This window comes from Emydura macquarii, unplaced genomic scaffold (genome assembly GCF_026122565.2).
Source record: "Emydura macquarii macquarii isolate MOO-44397 ecotype Brisbane River unplaced genomic scaffold, CSIRO-AGI_Emac_v2 contig_1390, whole genome shotgun sequence".
NCBI lineage: Eukaryota > Metazoa > Chordata > Testudines > Chelidae > Emydura > Emydura macquarii.
Window position 1 is genome coordinate 17,436,904 of NW_027131527.1, and position 15,108 is coordinate 17,452,011.

General features: G+C 35.4%; 1 protein-coding gene across 1 annotated transcript in view; it reads left to right on the forward strand.

Moving 5' to 3' along the window:
- The window catches only part of PCDH15 (protocadherin related 15), a 714,631-nt gene that overhangs the window by 321,446 nt on the left and 378,077 nt on the right, over positions 1 to 15,108 (forward strand). The gene's annotated exons all lie outside the window — the stretch shown is intronic.

Below are 15,108 nucleotides of genomic sequence, written 5' to 3' on the forward strand. Positions count from 1 at the left end.
CACTAGAGAATGGCTGCATTTTCTTTTTTCCTTCCTCCTTATGCTTTTGATAAGATTGGTGGTAACCTTGAATTTGGAATGGAGGCTTTGAACTCCTTACAAGTTTACTCCATTAATCCTTAATAGCAATCAGCTGTCTCCCTGTATTCCACCTTGGTATCTATTACATCCAACAATGGATAAGCACATTAGCTGGATGTTTCTGTTAAAGTGATTGGTAATGATAGTTCACAATTATGAGAATTAAATTGGCAGCATTAGGTTTCAAAATTAAAATTCTTTGAGAAGACTGGGGTAATCACACCTCTAACAACTATTGTTTCAGAGAGTCTGCAGATTCACGATGAGTTTAAGTTAATGCCCATTTTTTAAAAATGAAAGTTTATATCTGTAGCTGAGAATGAATTCTGTAGCAAATTTCACAGTTGTAGAACACAGGCAACATAGTGTTCTGCTCACCACTACAAGATATGCTCTGCCTTTGTTCTTCATGTCTAGCATTCCATAGTAACTTTTTAAAAGGTACTTTAAATATATTTTAAAACAGAGCTTGGCCTTTCCTTTAATGTATTTTTGTATGAAAGAAACTTCAGCTATGGTTTTCCATTTTAGCACACTTCAGATATGTTTGAACCCTTTATAGAACTTTTTCATAAAATTCTTTGTTTCTGTAATATCCGTTGTCTATGTCCAAACAGACAGCATGGGAGAGAGTTCTCCTAGCTACTTGAACGTTTATATTTGTGTAACTGAAAAACACTGATTTAGAAAACCTCACAGTTTTTGGTATTAATTAGATTAGAATCTTTTATGCAAATCAATATGTGCTGTCAAATATTAAATTATAAAACAAACGGAATCATTGCATACTTAATAGCCAGAAATCAGTTGGTTGGCAGCACATTGTCCGTTATAAACTTCTCCAGCCATGCTGTATGAAATAACAATGGAATTTTCCTTAACATTCTTTGATTGTTTATTTACAGCAATTCAGAAATGAACAGTTTCCGTCTCACATCTGAGGTCTTTAACAATCCCATTGTCACTGGCCTGAAAATGAGCAATTTGGCTCATTTTGAGGAGATGGCAATGTTATAGGATTTTAAGTGGGATCTGAGGCCATCAGATTGGAAAAGGGATAAATCAAGATTGACCAATATGCATCTGTCATTGAAATCAATGTATTTTTAAATTATTATTTAAAACAGCAATGTATTTATTATATCCAAGTATTTGCTATATAGTTAGCCATCAGATTGCAATTTTGCTAATTAACTTTAAACACAAATGCAGGACAAACTGATATGGATTCTTAGATTGTTTTGGAAACTGGAAAGCTATTAAGAACTATTAGAATATCCTCTCTGGGGTGAATCACTGCCTTCGAATCTTGTAGATCAAAACAAAACCAAGTTTGTTTTGTATTTCTTGATGGCTTGGCCCTTGCATATCAGTAGGACAGAGCATCACAGAGTAATGTTAAATACAAAGTGAAGAGGTGTATTATACATTCAACAGATTTATAGCAGAATTGCTAGGTAGTAGATGTTATAACTTAATAAAAATAATGATTTTGCAGTAGCAGCATTTTAATAGAATGCCTCTTTCAGCAATATCAAAACAAAAGGTTTTGATAAGCTATTGATTGTCTGCTCCTGCAGGCTTAAGGCTTCATAAACAGAGCTTTGTCCTGTGTTCTGTTTTTTATCTTTTTTTTTTTTTTTTTTTTTTTTTTTTTTTTTGATAAATTGCCTGTCATCCATGTGCAATCTCCTGATAAGTATGTGTTTAAGTAAATGTCACTGAAAACAAGTGAAGCATAAAAAGGTTAAAATTATAAAGATGTGAGTTTACAGGTAATTAATTTTTATGTATCTGCGGCTGCACCAAGAGTGGCAGGGCTAATTAAAAGAAATAGCCTCTTGTTTTAATATAGAAATATGTGAGACTGTGGGAGGATCTTTGCATTCTTTGTCACCAGATGGGCAAGCAGTTATGTTACCTGAAATGTTAATTAAGTGTGGAAGTGACTATTATATATTGAAGTTTCACCTGTGGTTAAGATTTAGGTCTGACTGAATGTTAATTAATATGCTCGTGCTGCTCATCAGAGCATAACCTAATCAGGGCTTTTACCTTTTAAAATAATGAAGATTAAATAACTTGTGCTTCAGTTACCTTTCAGAAACGTACCAATCATCTCACTTCTGAGAGCCATACCATACCCAGGTCTGTAGAACAAGTGAATCAATTTTGAAAGCGGTTTTGCTGACATCAGGGTTTGAAACCATGCTTGAAACTGTTTTCAGACATGTCTACAACCAAACAAGTTCATTGCACATCTCACATGCTGTTTTAGCCTATTCAGAATTAGTGTTAGGGTCCTGCTTAGGGGATACTGTCTGTTGTTGTCCTCAAATGGTTGTCAAGCATGTTTTTTGCACATGGAGAAAATGAGTAGGAAAGAGCTATTTGTTGTCCAAAAGTTAGAACATGGTGACAAAATTCTATCTCAAAGTTAGCCCATCATCTAGGTCAAATTTCCTACATATGTTGCTTTTCTGTTAATTTTTTTTAATTGCAAACTATTTTGTGAGTATCATATCACAAAAAGTTAATTGGTTGATTGTAATGTATTGTGTTTTGTAAAATATATATAATTAGAGCTAACTAAAAAAAACTGTAAAAAATTTGGCAGAAAACTTGTTTTTTTAACACCAAGCATAATCTTTCCACAGAAATTTTTGACTTTTAGGTGAAAAACCAAACACCTGAAAGCCAAAATTGAAAAGCTGTGAAGAGAAACATTTTGTTTTTTATTCTCAGGAAGTACATCCCTGAAGCCATCATTTTATAAGGCCTTTACTTTCAGAAATGAAGAAACTTCACTTCCAATTTAAAAGCTAAAACTTTGGTTTGTTAAGTCAGCCAAAGAAATAGTGCAGAAAAATGTTTGAAAGATTGCTGAATAAGAGCCTTGAATGACTTTGATATGCACAATAATAAGGGCTTACATGGTTACTGTAGTCTGTGTGTGAAGAAGCAAGTTTAACAAATCCTATGGATTGTTTCGTATATTCCAGGGCCAGAAGGGAGCATTTTGATCATGTAGTCAGACCTCCTGTTATAATGCAGGCCATAGAACTTCCCCAAAATAATTCCTAAACCATATCTTTCAGAAAAGCATTCAATGTTGATATAAAAATTGTTAGTAATGGAGAATCCCCCATGATCCAGGGTATATTGTTAATTACTCCCACTGTTAAAAATGTATGTCTTATATCCAGTCTAGCTATTGTTATTAAATATTTTGTTCTCTATGTAGGTAGGTACTCATAGACTGAAATCATCACCCCATAACTTTCTTTTAGTCAAGCTAAATAGATTGAGTTCTCTGAGTTAATCACCTTAAAGCATGTTTTTCTAATCCTTTAATCACTCTCCTGTCTTGTCTCTTTGAACCCTCTCCAATTTATCAACGTCCTTCTTGAATTGTGGACTCCAAAACTGCACGCACTATTCTAGCAATGGTCACACCAGTGCCAAATACAGAGGTAAATAACCACTCTACTGCTACTCAAGATTCCCCCATTTATATATCCAAGGATAGCATTAGCCCTTTTGGGAATAGTGTCACACTGGGAGTTCATATTCAGCTGATTATCCACCAAGACTCCCTAATCTTTCTCAGCGTCACTGCTTTCCAGTATAGCATCCCCCATCCTATAAGTGTGACCTACAAATTTTGTTCTAGTTGTATACATTTAAAATAAATTTCTCCTGTAGTCTATTCGTACCATTTGATCCTTACAAATTAGCCCTAATTGCAAGGGTCTTGATGTTTCATGCCATCATATGTTTTTTTTATTTGTCAGCTTTATTTTTTGAAATGTGTGTTTGAAAGATAAATCATTTAAGATAACCCCTTCATCTCCACCATCAGCAGGAATGCTTAAAGCCCTCTTGTACCAGAGAGTTGGAAGGAGGGCACAAGGAGTTTCCCTCTCCCTTCCACCACTTCACAAGGGTCCAACACAATCAGGACACTATAAGGACTGTGATCACTCATTGTACACTCAGGATTCAAGACACCCCAAAGGGTGAAGTGAGTCATGTCCCTGCTCTTTCTTTATTCCAGCAATAGAATTACTCAGACACACAGAGAACATACACGGTACTGGATACATACTGCCTCCCACCCATCATCCCACACACAGACAAACAGTTCCAGGAGCTGTAATCCCTGAGGCAGTGCACTTCTGCACAATTCCCAACCCAGAGCTGTGCCTTGAAGGTACAATCGATTGCTTGTGTGTTTTGATTGGTTTCTTGGATATATACCATGACAAAAAGGCTAATCACACGTTATGTGTTTCTATTTTCGATTTCAAAAAACAGACATAAAAAGTGATGTGTTTGAGAGATAGAAAAGAGGAAACGAATGTATTCATTTATTTGATCCTTAAATGTCATTTAGAACCGTTTAAAGGTTTTTAAATGATGACATTTAGACAAGACTGTTTCACAGTGATGCCTTATCAGTGAATTTTACTTCAGAAACATTTCTCATTGTTGTCATAGTGCCACTTCTCATAGAGATAATTATAATTTCAATTGCCAGGCTATCCTATTAGACCAGAAACTGGCTGTTTGTTATAGGTTGTGAAAGGATACCTTCTTGCCTTCATGTTGTTGTCACAATGTCAAGAGCTCAGAATGTTATGTCAGTTGTTCAATTAATCAAATACTAATCCATCTAATTCAGGCTTTGCCAACATTAAGCACAAAGCATATATCCAGACATAACTGTAAACACAATTGAAGACATTCCCCACCCCACCTTTAGGGCCATAAATGTGATTATGTAAAACTACAGGACACACCATAAATGGTGTTGTTCATTTAATTACTGCTAGATGGAGGTCTCTCTCATCATGGAAATAAGAATAGAGCTATCTGGCATCGTGTGTGATAATCAGATTATACTCTGGGCACCTGCTGGAGTAAAGAGTTTTAGACCTATATATCTATGGCTCATAGAAAAATTTACATTGAGTTCTTGCCTGTGGTTGTTCTTTGTTCTTGTCTTGTTCAGTGGGATTCTCCATGTCAATTACTATTAAAGTTCTTCCAATTTCATTTGAAGGGACAAATGTCATACAAATGTAGATGGACTGTGTACTGGAAAAATACAGATTTGATAGAAGTAGCATGCTGTCAGGAGCAGAATTTCATTGCACTTTAATAAATAAATATTATTGAACAGTTCAAGAAATAGAGATTCATATGTGGAAACAGAACGTCAACAAAAATGTATCTGTAGAATTTTTCATGGTGAAGCCATTGTGTATTAAATCATTGATTTTCATATGTGATCTTGCAGTTCTGCATACAAATGTGGCTTCACATATTAGACCAATTTGTTGAGGTCATTTGAAAACGAAATCCAAAGTATCTTTAATACTCCTGGTCAAAGGTATAATTTTTCCTGTTATGGTAAACCTGAAATTACTAAAGCAATTTAATAAAGCAGTCATTTGTAAATATGCACATTACGGAAAATATGATATGGTGATAAGTAGTTTGTAACTTGAGTTGGACTAAATAAAACATGTCTTCAATTCTTTCTTTGAGAGGATAACAAGCTTAATTAATTAAAAAACAGATATAGACATAGTATAGCTTGACTTAAGTAGCCTCTTCGTACAATTTCACATGATTTTCTCATAAATAAACAATAGAAATGTAGATTAGATATAACTACAGTAATATACATATATGACTAGCTAAAATAATAAAGTAAAGAACTGACTGATGTTTCATTAGCAAGTTGAGAATAATGGTGTTCCTGAGTGGTGTGAATTAATCCAAAATTAATTAGTACTTTTAGTGATTCGAAGGAGATGGTTATGCTAAGTATTGTAACTGAACTAGCTAATCATAAACGAAACTGCAAAAAATCTTAATTTCTTTGGAAAAAAGATTTAGCTACAGTAAAATCTTAATAGATTAGATAAAGAGGTAGACATCAAAACATTACAACAAATTATAAATGATTAATATAGGAAGGAACAATTGAAGGTGCACACATGAAATATGGGAACATTGGAGAGACAGGAATAGAGAAGAGTTTAGGGAATTATAGTGGATGATAAACACAATAAATTCCTGTTTATATTTCTTATGCATTGCTTTAATCTTGCAACCAGGTAACCTGAAATAGCTATATTTTAGTGTAAATGGGCCCTGTAGTTATTGGTAATTATTGAAGTTTAACAGAAGTGTAACAGATATCTAATGGAGTTTCGCGGTTAACTCCTGACAATCATCTGTTTATTAGGTCCACTTTGCCTTTCTGCATTGTTGACAATGCACTTGGATCTCTTTTCACTTTTTTAATTTGATATTTTAGTTAATCCTTTAGTGCTACTGATGGATATGAATGATTTCTGTATACCTCAAATATCATACAAAAGAAAAACAGCCCATATTAAAGGAATATCATTAAGGTTGCAAAGTCATGCACTCAGAAGTTAGGAAATGTCAGAATTAAGGTTGCTGGTGCAACATTACTTCAGCTGCCTAATGCCTATCATGTATTATGATAATCTTTAATTATATAGTCATATGCTTTTTTCCAGAGGACCCCTGCCTCATTCAGTGTGCAGAATGGACAAGACTCACTTAATAAGCAGCTATTCAATATTCTTTTCTCCTCATTCAATGTGTGGCTCCATACCTCATTTACTGTACACTAGTCATACCCTGCTCTGAAGAGAGAATGATTAATTTCATTGGGGGCATTTCTGTGGTGCTCATTGCTATAGAATCCAGGTGCTTCACAAACATTAACTAATCCTCACATCACCCATTCAGTGTGTGTGTGTGATATATTCTCAGCTTCCTGAGGAACAGAGCAATTAAGATAAAAAAAATTCCCTAATTTTGGGTGCTTGATTTGAAACACCTGGGACCTGACTTTTCTGAATGCTTAGCATTATATAGCACTTCCTCCCCTCCCCCACTGGCTCCCAGTTCTATCTCACTTGCTGAACTTCTCATGCAATCTGTCTCCCCCCACACAAAATTCCTTCCCTAGCTCCTTATCCCAATTTCTCCTTTTCCTGGCTCTGGCCCAATTTCTTTGTGCATCCAAGACCAGTTCTTTCCCACACACCAGCTTTCTGGTCTGATCTATTTCCCTTCCCTCTCTGCTCTTGTTCCCTTCCATATACACTGGTTCCTAGTCCCAGCCTACTTGACCAGATAGTCCCAATCTTACCTCCTCCCCCCACATCTTTGTCCAATCTTAATGCCTCCCCTAGCTATCTTGTTCGCAATCCCACCTGTTTCTCTCATTGGCTCCCAATCCCAGTCTCCTTGTCTAATAGTTCTATCATCCCCTCCCTGCCTTCCAGCTCTCAATCCCAGTCTCACCAGATTCCTTGTCCCAGTCTTCTAATCTCCCTTACCCCAGTCCAGTTTCTGCCTCTTCTGCATTCAAAAGAGATGGCTTCCTTCTTTACATATTTGGGTTCCAGCAGGGGGATCACTGAGAGCACAGGAGAGACAGACTCCCTGCTCCCACTTCCAGTATCAGGTCTCACACTAGTCCAGAGAAGTTGGGACCAGCAATTATGTGGAAAGTTCAGCTTTGCCTCTGTAGGACTGGGCTATGGGGAGCATGCTCATTCACTGTGTGGGCAGCACTAGGAGCGGTGAGAGGCTCATGCATGCTCAATGAGGATTTTTCAAAGGCTTATAACTCCGTCTGCAGGGTTTGTAGATTTTGACAGATGGATGGCAAAAAGTACATCCCTGACAAAAAGGCCACTTGCTGGCCAAATGTCACGTTCCCACTCCAAAACAAAGGGGTGCTAGAACTACTCAAAGAAATGATCACCAGAGATTTTTTTTGGCAAAACATATTTTTTCTCCTAATCTCATTTTGGCTTAAATTTTCAGAAAATAATAATTCAGCCTGATGCAGACACCCAGTATAAAAAATTTCAGCCTAAATGGTTAAAGTTTGCAAAGTTGTAAGCAACTGACAACATGATCTTATAATGGGAAGTGTTGGGCAACCTTAATAATAAATGGCACTACCAACCCTGTCTGTAATATAGCAATTACATTACAATCATGTTCTTAACCCTTGAAATTGTACATTAACGTTTGTTAACGTTTATGGGGTTGCTTTGTTACCCAAATAACAAATATTACAGGATCTTATTAGGGGATAAGGCAACAAGCCATGTTTATTGTGAACACAGAAACTTCTGTAGATAGTAGTAAAGAAAAGAAAAGTATCAACACTGTAATAATATCAATATTGTGCTTTACCAATGAAATAGCATTACTAATAATGTAAACACTAGGAAAACAGTATTAACATTATATCAATACTACAAATTACAGAGACACGTTTCAATTGATGCTTTCATTCACATTCACACACACTGACAGGCACACACAGATAGAGACATACAAACATACATAGGGATCTTCCAGAGGTCATAGTTACCAGCTTCTTGGTGCTCATGATAGTCACTGGCCAGGTGACTAGAGCATGAGGATGAGCAGCAAGGTTCTGCCGATGTGCATCGGTACTCCTGGCTGATGTGATGTTGTAGACCCAAACCTCCAGCCTTCATCTTCTTGTCCCATTTTATAGGGAAAGGACCCCATGTCAGTCTATGGGTTTTACATTGTCATGCTGCAACTGCATTCTTGGTGTGATCCTTAATCACCCACATTGTTGCAAGCCTGATCAGATTTTGTCCTGTGAAATGTGCTGGCTCCAAAGTTATCAGGGTGGGCTCCTCTTCGGCCATTTGATCATCTTTGCTTCTTTCTTCTTCCCTCAAGCTTTTTAGGTGAGGCTGGTGTTTTCTTCATGTCTGTTTCGATATCCCTTACTCAGACCAATTGTTCAATCACTCTTTTTGTCTACACCCAACTCAATTGCTCAGCCATTCACACTTCAATCACTCAGGGCCAACTCCTAGCTGAAGAACTTACATATTATTTTTAGAGAAAACCTTATTTCATTTTTGACAGTGTCTTTCACAATTAGATAGATACATTACATTGCACAGTGTGGCTTTTGTACTTAGAATAGGATTTTTATAAATATATTGGAAGCAGGTAAAATTAACAGATAAACTGGCCAGTGGACATGGTACAGACATTTACAAACAATCTTAAAATTATACAAAATGCAGACAGACTTGAATTAACATTTAAAAGGGTAGACCAGTAAGAGTCAGTTTGAGGTTTTAGCTTTTGATTCAGACTGGTGTGCCTTTTGGTAGGAAGGGGGTGTGTGTTTGTGGCTCTGTTCTTACATATATTTCAAAAACAAGATTTTGGCAAACAGCTTGAGGTCTCAGGGTGGAATCTGGCCCATTGTCTTCTATTCTTCAAATGAGTTAAATAATGCTTTAACTGTATGCTAGAGAGACAAGGTGGGTGAGGTAATACCTTTTATTTGACCAACTTTTGTTGGTCAGAGAGACAAGCTTTTGAGCTCCACACAGCTCTTCTTTGGGTCTGGGAAAGGTACTCTGGGTGTTATAGCTAAATACAAGATGAACAGATAGTTTAGCATAATTAGTTAGCATGCATTATAAGAGAACATTCAAGCTGAGGTGGCCTGTTAACACCCCTGTAGACACAGGATAAAAAGGAGGATTCATGGATAACAGATTGTTTTAATAAACCATAAATCCAGTTTGTTTATTATGACCATAATTTTTAGTGTCCAGCAAAATTATGAATTTAAGCTCCCAGACTCATCTTTTAGAAAGCATTTTGCAGGTTTCCTGTGATGATGAGACTGAGAGGTCAGACATAGAGTGATCACTTTGTTTTTGTCTTTTATTGTTTTCCTGTGTGAGTTCCTTCTAGAGCATAGTGATTGTCTGGCTTCACCCACATGGTTGTTATTGGGGCACTTAGTGGACTGGATGGGGTACACCACATGGGCATGTACAGGATCGACTGATCTTGAAAGGTTGTGGGTGGTTCTGATCATTGTAGCAGTGGAGATATGTCTACAGGTTTTGCATCTGTTGTTCTGGCAAGGTCTGATACCGATTTGAGTTGGTGTATCCTGGTCTGTGGGTAGCTTGCTTCTGATGTCCTTGGAGAGGTTAAAATTGCATTAAAGAAATTATGTTCCTTTCAAACAAATGACCACAAAACCATCAGCTGTTTCTCCTCGATATTAAATATTAAACTCAACTTCTACCACTATACTCTTTTAAAAAAAAAAAAAAAAAAAAGAATTACCAGCTACACCACCATAGAAATTTAGCTATTGAAAACCTTTCTCTCTCCCACCCACTCCCACCCTGCAATTAACTTGTATTTTCAGGACAAACATCAAGATAAATGTTTCATAGATTTTATTGTGAATACCAACCACTGTCCCACATCAGCAACATCATAACTCCTATGACATTTTATTGCAAATGCCTTTAAATTAGGGGAAAAGATTGTAATGATTATACACCTGAAATTTTTATACAACCTTGGACAATGTGTTTGGTTTTAGAGTTAGCGATAATGAATCTCATGTTTGAGAGTATTTTTTAATTTTACAAAAATAATTTTTTCTGTTTGTCATTTTATATCCACATTTTGTTTTAATTTAAATTTCATAATAACAAAAAATCCAAAGTCTGTAGATTCTGCCATTGACAAGTAGAAAAAGAGCCAAGGAAATTTCACTGTGCAGCTTTATACACAAAAAATGAAATCACAGACAAGAAATGTTTATAGCTCTTTAATCACAATCATCAAATTGTAACAAATAGAACCTTCAAATTGAATTCCCATTTTTGCCTGAATTGCACATGAAATTATACCTGCATACCAAGTCAAGAGCCATATTTCATAATCCATTTCATTTGACTTTCAACACAGGTACTCTGCTGGAGACATTTTCTATAAGGCTTGTCAGATGCAGAAAAAGCAATTTAATAAACACTGTGATCAAATATTGATGTAATTCTATTCTTTTTTGGAGCTGCAGCACCTGGAGGACATCATTGCTAAAGAAGATTCTATATTTTCCCTTCACTCTGATTCATTAAGCCACCTTTATTGTTCTTTGCAAAGTTGTTTTGGTACTCATTAATAAAGCTATCAATTTCTTTTAAAGGTGAATCACTTTTATTAAATAGAGGACATGTGCTGTTTGATAACACTTTCAAGGACACACATTGGTTTGTGTTCTGTCATGTCCTGCAAAGTTTACAGTTTATTCTTATTTGTGCACCCTGCAATAAACATTTGATATATGCTCTCTTAAGAACACAACACAAGACCTGTAGCACAGCATCAACTGAGTTGAACAGATCAGTAAAATGTACTAAACTCCACTTTAACATGTTTATGGTACTGTGTTTAGAAAGTGTGTTAGCTCAAAGCAGTCATTCGGCAAACAACCTCACTTAGTCAAAGGAAGCTACAAAAAGGCTATCCTCCAGAAAAGCAGCATAGTGACAATCAAAATAGAGGTTTTATGTGTGGGCTTCATGCATTTTCAGACCAACTCTTGCAACCAGCAGTTATGAGAAATTAAGAATTTTAAGAAAACATTTAAACTAAATACAGTAGTTTGATTTACTTCAAACTAAACCTTTACTGCAGAGTACACTTCATTATTTTTGTCATTCCCACTAATATATATATTCAGAATTGAGCAATTTCATTGTGCCTATCTCCACTCCACAATATGAGTTTTGATATATGTTGTTACATGTTCTTTTTTTTTTTTTACATATTTTTTTTTTCCTTTGGTCTTTTTTTCCTTTGGTCTGATTGTTTTACATAATACCTGTTTTGCTAGTGATATCTCAGTGAAGAAAGCAATTTTAAGTGGTTGGGTGAAAGTGCACTATATTAAATCTGAGCTCTCCATCAGTGTTCACATCTGATCTGTTGATTTTCATGTTACTTCTGGACATCATATAACTTTCTTTTTGGAAACTATGTTATCGTGGCACAATGAATGAAAAAAGTGTTACTTTAATTTAAAGATTAAACTTTAAGACATGCAGTGCTGCTAATAAGAAATACATAAACCCTCTTTTCCTTGGTGTGTACAGCAGTACAATTACCAATCAATCCTCAGAGGCTGTGATTAGTTCCTGTTGAATATAAACCATTAGGTTTGGGAAGTTCAGGTTTTGAAGGAACTGCCTTTCCATGTATACATGCCTGTATTTCATCTTGTTTTGGAGAGCAATTTTCTATGCTTCTCTTGATGTAACCCTTGAAGATTCTGTTTGACTGTAGCAGCAGTCTTGATCAAAACCATTTGCTGCAGAGTATTTATGCAGCTTTCTCTACTTCAGTTTCACAGTGTGTATCTGTTAAATCTATAGCTGTCATTTTTCATTAGTGTTGGCTTTAAGTTTAGAAACTGCTGGAGCTATGTTTGCTGGCTTCAGAAAAGAAACTAGTAGTTTGGAATAATTTGTACTCCAATCCTCTTTTAACAAACTTGTTCTCAGACTGACAGTATCTTTTTTGGAAGGATTTCGCTGTCCAAATAAAGAATATTAAAAATCTCTCTTTGATAGCTCTTCATATTCAATGTGAAATGTGAAATTTTTATGAAATCAACGATATTCCCAAAGACACCTCAAATGTTAGTTTGTTTAAAATGCTATCCAAAGAACACTTTCCCCTATATTCCGATTATTATTATTATTATTAATAATAATAATAATTAATAGTAAATATGTATTTGTATTGAGGGAGCATGCAAAGATCTCATTGTGTAAGTCATTCTACAAATATTTTAGACATTGTCCCTTCCCCAAAATTTACAATGTAAATTGTACAAAACTCTACAAGTGAGTATATCAATCAAAGATGAAGGTAGAGCACAGGGCGAATGAGAATAACAAAAACACAACAACAACAAAACCAACCATGTTTATATAGGCTAGCTATGGATGTCAGTTGATAGTTCTGAATCCTGTTAACCCTTCTGGAGTTTGATAGATAAATGTGAACAGTCTCCCATACCAAAGTGGAACTGTTTGAATGTTCTTTCTTCAGCATCATTCTTACTTTCTGGTCTGGCTTCACTTTTGTCTATTTTTATACATTCTGTTGAAATATTTTCTGTATATTTAATTTCATTAAGATGTTCTTCTCTGAATTGTTGAGAAGTAGCATTTAATTGAAAGTTTGCCACATGCATGGTTGTAGAAACTGAACATTTGAAAGAGCAGCATGGAATAGTGTCAGAATCGTTTGTTACAGTGTTTGTTTATTTTTTATAGTCAACATTTGTATCCAAATGAGTCCATATGTTGACTCATAAATATTAATGTTAAATAGATAGTCAGATTTTAGTCCGTAAATTTAACTTATGTAAATTACATTCATGATTGCATTTAAGCTTTGTATAGCTAAGAAATTATAATAGAATCAGCCTTTGTTTCTTTTTAAACATTCCTATGCAGTGTTTGCAACTCAAATGAGAAACTTGCACTATTCTGTCCATAGGGGAGAACTTGAAAGTGAAATTGACTAGTGAAATGCAAAAAGTAAACTGCACTTTTCAGTTTTTCTCAGTGCATTGCTACTACACGTGGGTGTAAGAGTAAGTACTTTTTGCTCCTTCCCCACTCTTTGAGGAAGCACCATCTGATCCTAATTTCTTAATAATAAAGTTAAACTAACTAAATAAAAACATTTTCTGTAACAGTATAAAAGAAATCTAATTATTACAATACTAGGAAAGTGATTGGACAACCCATAATTTGCAAACACATTGACAGAAATCCATTGATTTGTGGTTTGTAGCCAGGTGGTATTGTCCAAAAATCTTTTTATTCTTGTGTTTGGAATTTTTTTTTTTTAACAGATTTCATAGTCCTTGGAAACATGCTGCTTTCTTGGCCAAAAGAATTATACTTATTTGAGCTATAAACAATGAACTTCCTGCTAGACTATTCTAAGAATTACTTCTAGTGAATTCATTAGACCACCTGTTGGCAGTTGTTTTAAAATGCAAAACTTCTTAATATCAAATTGCTTAGTACTCTTTGGTCAAGATATCTCTTGAAGTCACTGAGTAAAAAAGTTTGTCAGGATCATTTTATAGGTGTTGTCCAAGACGGTTCTAAAAACGAGTTCAACAATGTTGTCTAGTTGATATGATTTCACAGTTCTTGACAATGAAAACATGCAAGCATTTACTGGACAGGATCAAAAAAGGGAATGGTGTCCTTCCATTGCTTTCATTCAGTCTCAAAAGTTGCTTCTTCATTGCATTCCCCACCTGTCACATCACTTCCCATTTTTAACCAAAGCATTTGGAACAAGGCATTGACTGAGGCACCAAGCAGTAATCTAATCTAGTTTGTCAATTCCTATTCTAAATAAGTAGGATTCAGATTCCCTCTGTATTTTAACCCAACAATAGAATAGGTCTGATATGCTACAATTTACTGCTTTTGAGAATTAATTAGCATCTTATGTATTCAGGATTCTACCCTTTGATCCATGGTCTATAAAACATCTTAACATGATGTTCACTTGTCTCAAACATATTTATTTGACAATCACTCCATAATGCCAAAAAAGCAGAAACAAAGCAGTACCTCTCCTATCCCGCAGACACACAAAAATTAATCCCCAAAATAGCCCCCACAACAACACCAAGCCACACACACCTCAACCTGCCTCAAATGAGCGTGCTCAGAATCTAGCACCTCTACTGATTTCAGCTCAAGCAAGAATATATGGTAACAGAGGTGATCTCTCAAACCAGCAGGTCCCAGGTTGTTATAGCTTCATAATTCAAAAACAACACTCTAAACTGAGTGATATTCAGACTTCAGTGATTATTTAAAAATACAATAATTATTCTTGCAGCAAAATGTCTGACCAAGTAGTCTAGAATTCGTTAATAACATAGTAAAAGCATCCTGACTGGTTAATAACTTAGATTGGTTAATAATTAAATCACACCTTTCAGGTGCTGCAAAGAGCCACAGGAGACACATTAAAGAGCCACTTGCAGCTCCTGAGTATATACAGCTGTTACAGATAATTGCTATAGATTCTTGAGCATTTGTA